Source organism: Oratosquilla oratoria, chromosome 5, assembly GCF_046742065.1.
Source record: "Oratosquilla oratoria isolate Oo_2021 chromosome 5, ASM4674206v1, whole genome shotgun sequence".
NCBI classification, from domain to species: Eukaryota; Metazoa; Arthropoda; class Malacostraca; order Stomatopoda; family Squillidae; genus Oratosquilla; species Oratosquilla oratoria.
Window position 1 is genome coordinate 18,114,680 of NC_134781.1, and position 12,500 is coordinate 18,127,179.

At 41.4% G+C, this 12,500-nt stretch overlaps 1 protein-coding gene across 1 annotated transcript in view; it reads left to right on the forward strand.

The window, feature by feature from the left end:
* Positions 1-12,500, forward strand: part of LOC143025389 (uncharacterized) — a 409,442-nt gene that overhangs the window by 102,132 nt on the left and 294,810 nt on the right. The window lies entirely within an intron of this gene.

Sequence of the window (12,500 nt, forward strand, 5' to 3'; positions counted from 1 at the left end):
AGGAGAAGAGGCAGATGAAAATGATGAAAGAAGAGGAGGAAGTGAAGAGAGGAATGAAGAGTTGTGATGTGGACTAGGAACAGAAGCTGGAGAAAGATGAGAAAGAAGAGAAAAAGAGAAGAACAGGTTAAGAGGAAATAGGAAAGGTTGAACATAAAGAGTAGGAATAGAAAGAGGAAAAGATGAGTGGGAAGAGGTGGAAAGAGAGAATAGGAGGAAAAATAGGGTTCGGAGAGACAGGTTGGTAATAGGAAAAGGAGATGGAGTAGATGGGAAGAAGATAGGGAGGGGAAGTAGAGGATGATAATGATAGGGGAAGAGGAGGAAGAGGAAGAAGACAATTGAGAGTGGAGGTTAGATGTAACTTTAGAAGTTTCAGGTGACAAAAAGGGAGGAGGAGGAAGAGGAAGAGGAGGAGGAGGAGGAGGAGGAGGAGGAGGAGGAGGAGGAAGAAAAGGAGGAGGAGGAGGAAGAAGAAGAGGAGGAGGAGGTTATGGTTGGTGGTGGTTGTAGTTGTGGTGATGGTGGTTGTGGTTGTAGTTGTAGTGGTAGGGAAGCAAAAATTACGTGTCAACAAAACGGAGGCATATGAAATAGGAATCAGCCCGTGGGAACGATACACTATCAAGTTTAAGCTATTGCTGAAACTGGAGTTTAATCGTATAATGGCTAGACAATATTAGAAATAACGCTGCTTAGGAAATGTTAATAACAAGCTGATGAATCCTTAGGGAGAGAGCGTGTGTGTGTGTGTGTGTGTGTGTGTGTGTGTGTGTGTGTGTAAGATATATATATTGTACTTTTTGGACTGAAGATGTAATATACGAAAGCGCTCTACTTCGTTAGTTACTTTTTCCAATTGGTCTACGTTGCACATATGTATATATACATATATATACATATATATGTACATATATATATATAAATACATATATATATATATATATATATTGTTGGTACATTATGACAAGTTGATGAAGGTGGAAAAAGAAGTCACGGGTCTAGATATATATATATATATATACAGGGTGTCCCAGAAGTCACGCACCATCCAGGCTTTCATAAAAATACATATGAGTAGCAATTTTATTTATCATAATCATAACAGATGCTCAAACTGTTCATCCCCTACATTGACACATCCATCAATTCTCTTTATAAAACTGTCACTTGCTATTCATATATATTTTTATGAAAACCTGGATGGTGCGCGACTTCTGGGACACCCTGTATATAATGATAATAATAATAATAATGAGAGAGAGAGAGAGAGAGAGAGAGAGAGAGAGAGAGAGAGAGAGGTAGTAATTGATCATGCTAGACACAATGTCCAAACATTGTCCGTGGCCTAGAATTGAATTTAGCTCCATTAAAAGCTAATATTGGTTCTTGAGGCGTTCGGCCAGCCCACATCACAGTTTCAGAAGCTGTTAGGGAACCTGGGGGGGGGGAGAGAATTTCGAGAATATGAGGAAATTGGGAAGCATAAAATTTAATTTTGCGGGCAGAGGACAGGCCAGGAGGGGGGTTGGGTGAGGAATAGGGGGGAGGAGGAGGAGGCAGTAACCAGGGAAATTTGATGCATAAATTAGAGAAGATGTAAAAGAGCATGAGAGGTAGAGGAATGTACAGAAGGGAGTAGGGGTGGAAGAGTGTCCAGAGGGAGGGGGAAGAGAAGAGGAGGAAGAGGAAGAGGAGGAGGAAAGAACCAGTGAATCTTGTTAAAATAAGAGAAGACAAAAGGACGAGAGGCGGAGGCGGACTGGAGGAAGAGGAAGGAAAGATAGAAAAGGAGGAGGAGGAGGAAGAGGGAGGGGAGTGAGGTGTGAAACGAGTTGGAAGGAGAAGAGGGAGGAGGCATGAGGAAGAGGAGGTAGAGAAGGGTGGGGAGGGGGTGAAGGTGGAGGAGGAAAAAGGTGAGGATGAGGAGGAAGAGAGAAGAAAACAGTTGGAAGATCAGGTTTGGGGATGAGGAGATGAAGAAGGGAGAGGAGAGGTAGAGGAAGAAATTAGATAAAAAAGGGGAAGAGGAAGCGAGGATGGGGAAGAGTGAGGAGGAGGTGGTGGAGTGGAAGGAGAGAAGGGAGGCAAGGAGGAGGTGGAGGGGAAGGAGAGAGGGGAGGAGGAGGTGGAGGGGAGAGAGGTGAGAAGGAGGAGGTGGAGGGGAAGGAGAGAGGGGAGGTGATGAGGAGGTGGAGGGGAAGAGAAAGCGGAAGTGAGGAGTAGGGGAGGGAAAGCAGAGACGGAAGACAAGGAGGAGGTGGAGGGTAGAGAAAGGGGAGGCAAGGAGGAGGTGGAGGGGGAGGAGAGAGGTGAGGTGAAGACGAGGGAATGGGAGGGGGGAGGTGGAGGGGGGAGGGGAAGGAGGCAACCCACTTTGTATTCATGGCGACACGATCCGTTCTGTCATAGATTGAAAACTGCGATCTCATGTCGACCCTTTACTGGCTAGGAAGCACGCAGGCACGCGCGTGCACACGCACACGCACACACACACACACACACACACACACACACACACACACACACACACACACACACACACACACGGACGTGGTTTAGTGTTTAGCATTCAATACTCATGACGTTGCAGCCCGTTCAGGCTTGACAGCTTAACTAACACTCCTATCCGTTACTGTCCCCCTTGAGTGACGGATGAGGTGTGTGTGTGTGTAAAGTGAAGGCATATGTCATAGTTCGATCTATATACGAGTTTTTAACCCTGATCCAGGTGGATAATAGCTGCCGATCACGAGTACAACGTGTTATGCATGGACATGGTGAATCACAAACACACACACACACATACCTACACACATACATACACACACATACACCCACAAACACACTCACATACCTACACACATACACACCCACACACCCACAAACACATACTTAAATATATACACACACAAAAAACAATTGATCCAGTTTTTCTTAGTGAGCGGGTTGTAACATTTTATGTTGTGTGGGTTCCTTGCTTTTTTTGGTGGGCCACATATATATATATATGTGTGTGTGTGTGTGTGTGTGTGTGTGTGTTCATTTTCTATCTTAACATCGTTCGGGCTCTCATAAGTCAGAGGTTACCCTAAGCAGGATTTTTTTTTTTTTTCAAAATTAATCCGTTTTCAAAACTAATTATATTAGTTTTGTAAGGTGGAGAATCACTGTTAGGCAAATGAACTCTCGAGAACAACGTACTAAAATTTGTCAAATTATCGATTTAGTCACCTTCCGTTAGGTGACGCAAGCACACACACACACACACACACACACACACACACACACACACACACACACACACACACACACACACACACACACACACACACACACACACACACACAAACACACACACTTCGTCTTTAGCCAGAATAAAATGTATTCAAGAAAGGGTTTCCTCGTAGCGAAGAAATTGGAAATAGGGTTATATTTCCAGGTAGACACCCAGCTTATCCTCATCGGCTACAGCGAGACAAAATCTGTGGTTTCCTACGATTTGAGTGGGATCTCCCGAACTTTCTCTCTCTCTCTCTCTCTCTCTCTCTCTCTCTCTCTCTCTCTCTCTCTCTCTCTCTCTCTCTCTCTCCTCCGAAGGATAGATTAAAGACGATAAGATTATGGAAATATGAAGAAGTAAAAACCAAAATATGAAAAATTCGTGATGAGGGAGGGAAGAAGGGAGGGGGAGGAGGAGAGGTGGAGGGGGAAGAGGAGGAGGAGGAGGAGGAGGAGGGGGGTGTGGGCTTTGAGGGCAAGGGGAGGGCTTGGGAATACACAATGAAGGTTACCGCGTGAAAAGATGAAGAGGTGACGATGGCATTAGGGGGAGAGAGAGAGAGAGAGAGAGAGAGAGAGAGAGAGAGAGAGAGAGAGAGAGAGAGAGAGAGAGTGATGAGAAAGTTATGTATAAAAAGACCGCCTCCTCCTCCTCCTCTTCCTTCTCCTCCTCCTCCTCCTCTTCCTCCTCCTCTTCCTTCTCCTCTGCTTTTCCTTCACCTCCTACAGTACTCCTGCAAGTCCTTCTCTTCGTTCTTCTTTTTCCTCACCTCATCCGCTTCCTCCTCTTCCTCTTCTTTTTTCCTCCGTCTACTAAACTGTCGTCGTCCTCCACTTTCTCCTCCTCCTCCTCCTCCTCCTACTTTTTCTCATCCTCCTCATCCTCATCTTCTTACTTTTTCGCATCCACCTCTTTCTCATCTTCCTCCTCCTCCTCTTTCTCATCCTCCTCCTCCTATTTTTTCTCCTCCTCCTCCTCCTCCTCTTTCTCAGCTTCCTCCTCCTCCTCCTCCTCCTACTTTTTCTCATCCTCCTACTTTTTCGCATCCTCCTCCTCCTCTTTCTCATCTTCCTCCTCTTTCTCCTCCTCCTCCTCCTCCTCCTACTTTTTCTCCTCCTTCTCCTCTTTCTCAGCTTCCTCCTCCTCTTTCTCATCCTCCTCCTACTTTTTCTCATTATCCTCCTCCTACTTTTTCTCCTCCTCCTTCTCCTCCTCCTCTTTCTCATTTTCCTCCTACTCTTTCTCATCCTCTTGCTCCTCGCCCTCATCCTCACTTCTTCATCGACCTCCTCCTTATCTTCCTCCGCGTTCTCCTCCTCTCCCCAGACCTTATTCACCTCCCTCCTCTTCCTCCTCCTCCTCCTCATGCTACTCTTCCTGTTCCTGCTCCTCTTCCTCTATCCCATCCCATCCTCCCTCTTTTCCTCCTCCTCCTGTTCCTCCTCCTCTTGTTCCTCCCCCTCCTCCTCCTTCTGTTCCTTCCCCTCCTCTTCCTCCTGTTCCTTCCCCTCCTGTTCCTTCGCCTCCTCTTCCTCCCCCTCCTGTTCCTTCGCCTCCTCTTCCTCCTCCTCTTCCTTCCCCTCCTCGTCCTCCTCCTCCTCCTCCTCCTGTTCCTTCCCCTCCTCCTCCTGTTCTTTCCCTTCCTCATCCTCCTGTTCCTTCCCAACCTCCTCCTCCTATTCCTTCCCAATCTCCTCCTACTGTTTCTTCCCCTCCTCCTCCTCCTGTTCCTCCCTCTCTTCCTCCTCTCTCTTCTCCTCCTGTTCCTCCTCCTTTTCCTCCTCCTTCTCCTCATGCTACTTTTCTTGTTCCTGCTGTTCCTCATTATCTTCTTCTGTACGACCCATCCTCCCTCTTCTCCTCTTCCTTTTATGTCGTCATCATTCCCGTAGTTCATCGACTTCTTGGCCTTGAACGCTCTCCTCTAGGTGACATACTTTATCATTTTGCGCACACACATACACACACACGCACACACGCACGCACACACACACACACACACACACAAGAAACATTGTGTGCAAACACTATTCAAGATTTAAAGAAAAAACTTGATGCTGAAAGAAACAAAGACGGTACCCCACGAGCATAGCTCCCTTCCAGTATTATACAACTAGGTAAATACACACACTCATGGCTCGACGGCGTAGTGGTAATTTTCGCAATTGCTATTCCAGTGGTCTGTGTTCGAATCCCGCCCAGGGCTGAAATAATTTCAGTATCACTGTGCTACGAGCCGGTACTCCAACTCGTGGGCGGGTTTTTTTGTTAGGTCACTGCATTACCCATAGATCGGTCATATATGAGCTCTGAGCTCTCATCCGGAAGGGTAATAGCTGTCGACCACGAGTCCAACACGTGGTCCAAGACAGTGGTTAGACACACACACACACACACACACACACACACACACACACACACACACACACACACACACACACACACACACACATATATATACACACACAAACAAACAAACAATTGCAATAAAACAAAATATACCTAGAACGCCTAAGGAAAAATGTAAGAGAAAAGGCAAGAGAGAGAGAGAGAGAGAGAGAGAGAGAGAGAGAGAGAGCTAGAGCTAGAAAAAAAAAGAATAGAAAAATCACGAAGACAATCACCCACCCCATGCTAGGTCACACTGGAAAAAAAAAAAATAAAAAAAAAAATATATATATATATATATATATATATATATATATATATATATATATATATATATATCAGTGTGCTCCTACCTTTGCTTGTTTGTCTGTTTATCTTTGGAGTCGTTCAACTGTAGCCTTCTATCCCAACTTGGGCACTTCAACTCCCGCTATCTCCTCTCTCGCGGCGTCAATCTCCATCTCAATCTCTCGGCCAGGGTTGATTGAGCGGAAAGCACTGGGGGCGCCATTAAGACGCGGCTGATAAGAGCCACAGAGGTAGTTCGTAGTTTGGCCAGGCGGAAGAGGGAGTTGGTAGTTTGTCGGCTTCCTTGTTGTTGGTCGTTATCCTCTCTCTCTCTCTCTCTCTCTCTCTCTCTCTCTCTCTCTCTCTCTCTCTCTCTCTCTCTCTCTTTCTCTTTCCTTTTTCGTTCTCTTTCTCACTTTTTCTCTTTCTCTTTCCTTTTTCGTTCTCTTTCTCTCTTTTTCTCTTTCTCATTCTCTCTCTATCTCTCTCTCTCTCCCCTCCCTCCCTCCCTCTCTCTGCCTGTCTTTGTGTGCATCGTGACCGCAGGTGTGATTGTGTGTGTATGTATGTATGTATGTATGTATGTCTGTATGTGTGAAATGGTGTTTTTCCTACAGATGGGTTACAGCTCACTAAACAATATTTACGCGTCCATATATTATATATATATATATATATATATATATATATATATATATATATATATATATATAATAAGTTTGTGTTACGTTCATAGATATTGTATATTGTTATACTATTGAATTTATAACAACATTGATTATATATGCATTTTATGCATTTCTATATAAAAATCATTAACATGAAAGAGTATAATTTTTATATGTTATGTAGGTATTTTTATACTGATAGATTTCATATAAATTGTTGTATTGATAGTGTAGATGTGTATAACTCATATGTCTGTACATTTCCATCCTGATATATTTTGTCATAAATTGTTGTGTTCTGAAAGCGAGTTTATCATCGTTTGGCGTAATCAGAGCCCGAGAACTTGGTCCTCGAACCGGAAGAGACAAGAAGAGTCACGTTCTCGAGAGGAAAGTAACTCGACGAGTTTCGAGTCCTGAGTTCGTGTCTGTCAAGTTATATCTCGACTCGTTCTCTCAAAGACTTCGGAAGTTTCTTGCTCGGAGGCTCGACTGCGCGACTTTGAAACTCGGAGGAAGTGGTGTTACCGTAAAGCAGTGGAGAGTTTCCCTCCGCTGAATGAAATTGCCTGGTTGAAGCGCTTTTGTAAAAAAAAAAAAAAAAAAAAAAAAAAAAAAAAAAAAAAAAAAAAAAAAAAAAAAAAAAAAAAAAAAAAAAAAAAAAAAAAAAATTAATGCAGGAACAACGAAAGGTATATTTAATTTGATGAGATACATTATGGTACAATCACAGGCTAAAGTGTTGTCGATTGTCAAATAAACACGTAAAAAAAACCACTCTTGGATGGGGTTAAAGTCTTCGAGGCTGAAAATGCAGATGCTGGGTCGTTACTGGCTGGAGCCGAGATCACGTGATCAAGGCCGGGTCATTCCCGAAGGGAACTGAGTTGAGGAGGCACCTGGCCTCATCTTGTTGAGGCTCCGTGGGAGGCAACTGAGGTTTGGTGAGGGACATTGTCTATAAAAAAAAAAAGCTTAAAACAATATCGCTATTATATTTATCCATTTGTTTTATTTCATTTTACTTATTCATTATTATTATTATTTATTCTATTATTATAATTATTAATATTATATATATATATATATATATATATATATATATATATATATATATATATATATATATATATATATATATATATATATATATATATATATATATATAAACTACCCTCTAAGAAAGGGATTCATGTCTGCGTCCTTCGAGTTCTTCAATTAATTTTGTTTTGATTCTTAGGAGTCGGTGTTCTTGCTGTTATCATCATGATCATAATCATCATCATTATCATCATAATTATTATTGTAAGTTAGTATTGCCATTATTATTATTATTATTTTATTTATTTTTTTCTGTATTGAAATTAATGTTTTGATTTTTTCTTCACAAAAAAGTTCCAATACTTTTTAGTTATATTTTTCTAAACACATTTAGAAATAATAATTTATTTTTCTTCGTATTCATGCCCATTTTTTTTCTTTTTTTCTCTTAAACTATATCCTATATTTTCTTTTTTTTACACTTTTTTTCGTTTTTTTTCTTTTAGAATTCCTTAATCGACATCAATCTTTATCGACATCATATCCTTAATTGACATCAATTTAATGGCCAATCAAAGTAGTACCGAGAAAGAAAGAGAGAGAGAGAGAGAGAGAGAAAGAGATAGAGAGAGGAGAGAGATGGAGAGAGACAGAGAGGTGTGGGGGAGATGAGTCCAATTTAGAAAGTCTAATTCGGAAGAAGAAAAGTTCGACCATTTCTCTCTTTCCCAAAAGAAGGTCGGCTGAGCAACGCCCATAGCAGTGGCTCTTGATTGCGTCCCCTTTTGCCCTTCGAGCTCGGGCAGCCTGGGCGGGTGACAATCACCGGCGCCTGTGTGGGAATCGATCCGCGGTTCTTGTGCTCACAAGTCGAACTTGGAGGTCTTTCTCCTCGTCAGGAGTGGCGCTGTAAGGGCGTTGCTGGACTCCTTAAGATGAATGAAATTGTTTGGTGGGAGTCGGAGTAGTATGAGAGGTGTGACGTCAATGTAGAGTTTCTCGATATAGATAATTAATTCACCCTCTGAGAACTGGAACTTTCCATCAGGTGAATGAACCGGTAGCTAGGATAATACATAATGTATGTATATATATATATGTCTGTGTGTGTATATATAATCTGTGTATATATATAATGTATATATATATATATATATATATGTATATGTACAAGCAAGTTAAATGTTCTTACGCAGTGGTAAAATGAACTGTAGATCCCACTGTCGGAGAACAGAAAGTTGTACGAAGTTACGTATATTACGACCAATGCCTGTGATCATTTTCAGCGTGGTAATAGACATGGGTAGATGGACATCTATATACTAGGCTAAGGGACGTAGGGAAGTAAGCATACCAAAACGTGGTCCAGTTGAGCTCAGGTTAAGTTGACCCCTATATATATATATGTATATATGTATGTATATGTATATATATATATATATATATGTATGTATATGTATATATATATATATATGTACATATGTATATATATGTAATATATGTATATATATGTGTATATATATGTATATGTATATAATATATAATGTATGATATATATATATATATATATATATATATATAATATATATGTATAGTATATGTATATAATATATATATATATATATATATATATGTATATAATATATATGTATAGTATATGTATATAATATATATATATATATATATCTATGTATATAATATATATATATATATGTATATATATATGTATATATATATGTATAATATGTATATATATATATATATATATATATATACTGTATATATATATATGTATATAATATATATGTATAATATATGTATATATATATATATGTATATATATATGTATATATATATATATATATATATATATATATATATATATATATATATATATATATATATATAAAACAAGCAGCCAATACTCACTCTATCTAGCCTAGTAACCCCCATCATGTGTCTGGGGTATTGGCTGCTTGTTATTGTGGCAAAGTAGCATGCAGTTGATACTTTAGGGTCTATATGGGGCGCTCCTACGGACCAGAGGCACACATCATTTTGTCTATGATAGAGGAAAACTCTTCATAGAGAAATGATGACACTTTTATACTACGACTGTTCCTCCGTTATGCTGTCCCCCAACCCCTTGCTGCTGTCCTGTACCATATCTCTGAGTATTCATTTTCTGCTGTGGGGGAATTCCCTGTGGTGGGGGAAAAGAATACTGCCACCAAGTATTTCCTCTTGGATCGTAAGAGGCGAGAAGAAAGGGACGGGGAGTGGGACTATGCATCCTTCTCCTTGTAGCACCACAGGGGACATTCCTAAACGAAAAAGTAAAGGCATAAGAGGGTCTGGGAGTTTTCCGACCAGCACCCTAAGGTTTGGGTCTTTTAATGTGCGTGGATGTGGTACAGATGAGAATAAAAGGGAAGAGATAGGTAGTATGTTTGTGAGAAGAAAGATGGATGTGTTGGCTTTGAGTGAAACTAAGTTGAAAGGGAAGGGTGAGTGTAAGTTTGGGAGTGTAAGTGGGAGGTTATCAGGAGTGAAGAGAGGGCGAGGGAGGGAAGGGGTGGCTATTCTAGTAAGTGAAGAGATAGTTAAACGTGTAGTGAAGTGGAAGGAGGTTTCCTCAAGGATAATGTGGATGAAGGTGAAACTGGGAAAGGAGATGTGGGTCTTTGTAAGTGCATATGGGCCTGGCAGTGAGAAGAGTGTAGAAGAAAGGGAGGCCTTTTGGATAGATTTAAATGAGTGCATAGAGGATTTAGGGAAAAATGTCAATGTAATAGTACTGGGAGACCTTAATGCTAGGGTAGGAAATGGTCCAATTGATGGAGTGGTTGGAAATGTGGAGTTCTGGGAAAGAATCGTAGTGGAGAGTTGATGGTGGAAATGTGTCTAGAAAGAGAGTTGATGATAGCAAATACAGTGTTTCGGAAGAAAGTCAAGCATAAGTACACATGGGAGAGGGTGGTGGATGGAAGGGTGGTAGATAGAGCGTTGATGGATTATGTAGTGGTAAATAGGACTATGATAGGAAGAGTTAAGGATGTACATGTGCTAAGGGGAGAGGGTGGGGGAATATCAGATCATTTTTTGGTGGAAGGTAAGTTGAGAGTGGAGGATAGATGGAGAAAGAGGAAAGGGACAAAAGGTAGGGAGGTGCTTAGAGTGAACTCTTTAAATGAAAAGGAGAAGGAGTACAAGAAGAAGCTGAAGGAGGAGTAGGAGGAAATGAAGGATAGAGTAGAGCTAGGTGTGGAGGAGGAATGGGGATGGTTCAAGGAGGGAGTCACAAAGTGTGCAAGGATGGTGTGTGGAACAAGAAGGACAGGAGGAGATAGAAGGAAGGGTAGTGAATGGTGGGATGAGGAAACAAAGAAGGTTGTAGAAGAGAAGAAGCGAGCTTTCACAGATTGGTTACAAAGTAGGACGAGGGAGTCATATTAGAGGTACAAAGAAAATAAAAGAGAAGTAAAGCAAAAGTTAAAGGAGGCAAAGAGGAGAGCAGATGTGAAGTGGGGTAAGAGTATGACAGAAAATTTTGAAAGTAATAAAAAGATGTTTTTGGAAAGAAATTAAGAGAGGAAGAGGAGGCGAATCAAGTAGAGAAGAAAAGGTAAAAGGTGCAGATGGAGAGATGATAATGGAAGAGAAGGCAGTAAGGGGAAGATGGGCAGAATATTTTAGGGAGTTGCTAAATGTGAAGGAGGATGGGGAGGGAAATGCTAAGAAAATGAGAGTGATGAGTGAGGAAAATGGAGGAGAAATAAGGAAGGATGAAGTGAAGGCAGTTGTTAAGATGACGAAAGCAGGTAAGGCACCTGGTCTGAATGGATGCCATGCAGAATGTCTAAAAAAAAAAAGGAGGTACAGTGATGGTGGACTGGGTGGTGAGGTCATTTAATGTTAGCTTGTTAAGTGTAGTTGGGAAGGCTTATGGGAGGATCTTGATTGAGAGGATTAGGAGTGGAACAGAGGGAGTAATTGGTGAGGAACAGTGTGGATTTAGGACAGGTAGAGGTTGTGTAGATCAGATCTTTGTGGTAAGACAAATATGTGAGAAAGCTATAGGAAAGGGGAAGGATGTTTTTTGGGCTTCTATGGATCTGGAAAAGGCTTACGATAGGGTAGACAGAAAGGCACTGTGGGAGGTTATGCAGATATATGGGATAGGAGGAAAGCTTCTAGGAGCTGTCAAGAGTTTTTATGAGAGTAGTAGAGCTTGTGTCAGGATTAGAAATGGAGAGAGTGAGTGGTTCGAGGTAAAGGTGGGACTTCGTCAAGGATGCGTTATGTCGCCCTGGCTGTTCAACTTGTACATGGATGGGGTAGTACGAGAGGTAAATGCAAGGGTAGTGGGTCAGGGATTGGGAGATGGTTAAAGAAAATGGAGAAAAATGGGAGGTGAGCCAGCTGTTGTTTGCGGACGACACTGCGCTTGTGGCAGGATCGGAGGAGGGACTGAGGAAGTTGGTGACAGAGTTTGGGAGAGTATGTGATAGAAGAAAGCTAAAGATAAATGTGGGTAAAAGTAAGGTGATGAGATGTACAAGGGGTGAAAGTGGCAGTAGACTGGAAGTGAGCATTAAGGGAGAGCGACTGGAGGAAGTGGATAGTTTTAGATACTTGGGTGCAAATGTGGCAGGAAAAAGGTGGAGTGAAGGTGGAGGTAGAATGTAGATTGAGAGAAGCGAGTAAATGCCTTGGTGGATTAAAGAGTGTAATGAGGAATAGACATTTGGGAATGGATGCTAAGAGGAGACTGTATGAAGGAGTGATTGTGCCAACAGCACTGTATGGGGGCGGAAACATGGAACATGAGA